This window comes from Schistocerca cancellata, chromosome 2 (genome assembly GCF_023864275.1).
Source record: "Schistocerca cancellata isolate TAMUIC-IGC-003103 chromosome 2, iqSchCanc2.1, whole genome shotgun sequence".
Classification (NCBI taxonomy): Eukaryota; Metazoa; Arthropoda; class Insecta; order Orthoptera; family Acrididae; genus Schistocerca; species Schistocerca cancellata.
The window spans coordinates 877,604,307-877,608,927 of NC_064627.1; positions in this window are offsets into that span (position 1 = coordinate 877,604,307).

A 4,621-nucleotide genomic window follows, 5' to 3' on the forward strand; every position below is an offset into this window, starting at 1 on the left:
ATTTCATTTAATAATCGAAAAACTAGACACTCATCTTTTTGTGTTTCCCACGCTGGTCTCGTATTATCATGGCTCAATCGCTGAAAATCTAGGTGATTATGATTCCAAGTTAGGATGCAAAGAGGCCTAGGTTTTATTCTGCTATATTCAAAAGTTTTGTAGATGCGCTTCTCAAACCATTCTTGGAGATTAAACCTTTCAAAGTTAGCACTATAGTGATGTAAAAAAAATAATCAGCTCTACGAATTTAAGTTCCACTTCCTTTTAATTGCTTTTATTGCAATATCACGTAACACACAAAACATCACTTCACAATACAAAACATACTTGAAAACATCTTCCTCACATTCACTGTTAAAGTTCACATTTTATAAGCTGACGACATTATTCGTCTTTCCAACATGACGTCCACGACTTGACTTTCTCAAGGTCCGAGTCTCTAACAACTCAACAACTAACTAATCGCTTACGCGCCCAAAAATCAGAATTACAAGTACGTCAAAGATCATATTGACAAAAGAAAGAATACACATAAGAATAATATCATTGCAATATAAACATATCGATGTATCAAAAGTGAAATCAAATCTGAATGTTGTCTCAGAAATATGTTAAGTAGTTAACAGAAATACAGTAGAATATTACTGGTATCGAGAGGTTCAGGTGAGGTACCATAATGGTTACGTAATTCAAGTACCATTACAAGTGTTCGCGTTAACAGAAGTGTCGAGAGAGGACTTCGCCAACTCAGGCAGTCGCAGTTCTTGGTTGGACCAGACCGTTTTTCTCAATGGTGCTGGTTTTGCAGTCAGCTGCACATCCGTGAGCACGCTTCCTGCACGTGATAGCAAAATGGTTCAAATGGCTCTGAGCACTATGGGACTTAACTTCTGAGGTCATCAGTCCCCTAAAACTTAGAACTAGTTAAACCTAACTAACGTAAGGACATCACACTTATCTATGCCCCAGGCAGGATTCGAACCTGCGACCGTAGCGGTCGCGCGGTTCCAGACTGTAGAGCCTAGAACCAGTCGGCCACACCGGCCGGGGCACATGATAGCAGCCATGGACCTCGTAGCTCGTGACGGATCAGCTTCGATCAGTAATACATCGGCGAGTATGTCGGTTGTGATTTCATATTGATGCAGCCGTTAGCATCAGTATCGGTAGGCGTGGTAAAGCTAAACATGCTTTCGCTTTAGGTAATCTGATCTCTGGTGGTCCGTTATGGACACGAGACATCAGCTGGTTAATTAATTGTCAATTTCAGTTAAATTCACCAACATCCTTGTAACTTAATACGTTATTTTATTTTTATTTTGAAGGCTACCCGTTTCAGCATTTCATTACGTCATCTTCAGGCCCCATATGCATCTGTCCAAGTAAACGATAATATCATATACGGACATAAATCACTGGATATCGTGAATTCAGTCGCTACGCTAGTGCTTCATTCGAAGGCTTTGTGGGAAATGAGCACAGTTGCAGTCCAAGGACGTGGTCAAACGTAGGTAATTCGGGCTACCGCTGCCTGGGGTTTAGTCATTTCAGTTCTCTTGCTTACTTATCATATTAACGTCACTCTCAGTGCACTCTAAACAGTGTATGGACGGGCTATATAGAAGCTCATTTACGTTTCAGTTACTATGTTCATTTGACCTGAAGAGCAGCAAGACACTTTCATTCCATTATTGGCTTAATAGTGCTTTTAATTTATGTTTTTATATTGTAACAAGCCACTTTGCAATTTAATTAGTATTTCGGACAAAATGACTAAGTTTTTACCAGAGACGTCTGCCTTCTGGTGTGTAGAATTACCCTTCTGTCTCCTATAACTGTTTTTTATAGTTATCAGAAATCACTGCTAGACGAATCGGAGTCCCTTACGGGCCACGATCAAGACAACAGGTAATTAGCACGTGGGGCCAAGTGTTCCAGTTAATAGGGAATCAGGGGGCAAACAGCTTCAGTAATTCAACAGTCTTATCGTCACGTTCAGTTAGCAAAAGCAATAATGTCTACATGTCTAAGCCACTAGTGTGCACGTCCGTTAGCTGATGAATACAGTTCTCAAAAATACTTACGGTTGTGTCGTGCCTACTCGTCGACTATGGGGTGTCTAAGAAACCTGCTTTCTTGGATCACTAGACAACAATTCAAGCAAGTCGTATTAATGAATTTTTATTATAGTAAGAAAAATGACAATACTTAACCTTGAGAATTAGTAATGGTATCGCTAGAAAATGGTGACAGACAAATAAGAAATCTCTTCAGTACATACAGTGCCAATACAAGTGAAATTATACAGTTCCTAAGTCGCTGCTGTACAGCTCGTAGAAGGGCTGTTCTTAAACTGGGGCCGCGGCCAGCCGGCACGGCGCTTATGTTCACTACGCCTAGAGCTCGCTGCTGTCTCGGTGTCGTCCTAGAGAGAGGTCGGTCAGCGTACTATTGGCTGACACCGTCTGACAGCCCTCTCTCTGCTCTATCGTTGCTGACTGTCGTGCTGGTGCTTGACTTTAACGCCGCAACACTTACCTTGTGTCTTGATAAATGGAACTCCATAAGTGTCAACACCAAACCTATTCGAGGGCCATCTCATTCGACGAATTTATTCTCCTTCCAAGTCGCTCGGGGTAGCCCCACGGTCTGAGGCGCCTTGTCACGGTCGGTGCGGCTCCCCCCATCGGAGGTTCGAGTCCTTCCTCGGCCATGGGTGTGTGTGTTGTCCATAGCTTAAGTTAGTTTAAGTTAGATTAAGTAGTGTGTAGGCTTAGGGACCGAAGACCTCAGCAGTTTGGTCCCATAAGACCTTACCACAAATTTCCAAATTTTCTCCTTCCAAGAGCTCCTCTAGCTGCACTGTTCGATGTGGTCGCGCATTGTCATCCATAGAAAATGTCAGTATCGAATGCACCCCTAGACAGAAACCCTTGGGAAGGGAGAACAGCGTCACAGTACGATGTTCAAAGCTGCAGAGGTGAGTACGCCAACGCAACATTATCCTTCCCTGCACCATAACACATAGACCAACAAAATAAACATGTTCGATAATGTTCCTATGTGCATTAACTGCTCCTACGTCTCGCTATATAAGGGTACGTCGAGAATCTCAGACTGACTCTGCTCTCATCCGAGAAGACAACGTCACCCTCTCCTTGATGGTCCATACCCTACGTTCCTGGTACCATCGCGAAAGGCGCAGCCGACGTACGGGGATCAACGGAACACAACGTGGTAATGGTCGGGCAAAGACAGCAGTCCTTATGCACTCAACGTGCCACTGTGGAACGTGAGATTACGTGCATTGCAGTCCTGTTAAATGTGCTTGCATTGCGCCCGCTGGTTGACAGAGGTCCCTTCTAGACTGTTATATGATGCTGCCATAGTTGACCGTGGAAGGTCACCCCTTCTCCTTCTGGCAACAGTACCTGTGGTTCGAAAGGCTACCCATCCACGTGAACCAATGATGTGAGCAATAAAGTACTCCTAGGCCGCAGTCGTCAAACTTCGTCCATCTTCCTATTTCCTGATAATTTCTTTCCCGTCTTGAAGTCATCCAAACGTTGTCTCTGGGTCATCCTGCGAAGGAGAACACCACACTGCACTGTAGCTACTCTCCGGCTCAAAATTATTCCCGTTCCTTCAACAGCTTCCTGTTGCGCAGCCAACCTCATCTGGCACCATAGTCACTTTGACCTCAAGCCATGTGACGTCCAGTATTCTGTGAACCACTGGATACTTACTCCCTAAATTTCATTCATTTCCTCTGTCTAGTTAATATGTTGTTCTACTTTACCTCGTCCTTAAATTTTGCAGAGTAGTGTTCACTGTATCAAAATGGCTCTGAGCGCTATGGGACTTAACATCTATGGTCATCAGTCCCCTAGAACTCAGAACTACTTAAACCTAACTAACCTAAGGACAGAACACAACACCCAGCCATCACGAGGCAGAGAAAATCCCTGACCCCGCCGGGAATCGAACCCGGGAACCCGGGCGTGGGAAGCGAGAACGCTACCGCACGACCACGAGATGCGGGCAGTGTTCACTGTATCCTCACTTGCTGTAAATTGTGGTGACAAAAGTCACTAGATAGCGATATGCACACATTCAGATGGCGGCAGAATCGTGTAAACTGTGAAAAGGTTACCGACTTCATTATGGCCGCACGACGGGATTTAACAGAGTTGCAACACGGAATGGTAGTTGCAGCTAGACGCATGGGGCATTCCATTTCGAAAATCATTAGGGAATTTAATGTTTCGAGATCCACAGTTCCAAAAGTGTGCCAAGAATAGCAAATTGAAGGCACTACCTCTCCCCACGAACAATGCAGCTCTCGACGGTTTTCACTTAACGACCGAGAGCAGCGTCATTTGCGCAGTTGTCAGTGGTAACAGACAAGCAACACTGCGTGAAATAACCGAAGATATCAATGTGGGATGTACGACGAACGTATCCGTTAAGACAGTGAAGCGAAATTTGGCGTTAATGGCTGTTGTAGCAGACGACCGACGCGTGTGCTTCTCCTAACAGCACGAAATCGACTGTAACGCCTCTGCTAGGCTCCTGACCATATCTATTGGACCCTAGACGACTGGAAACTGTGGCCTGGTAA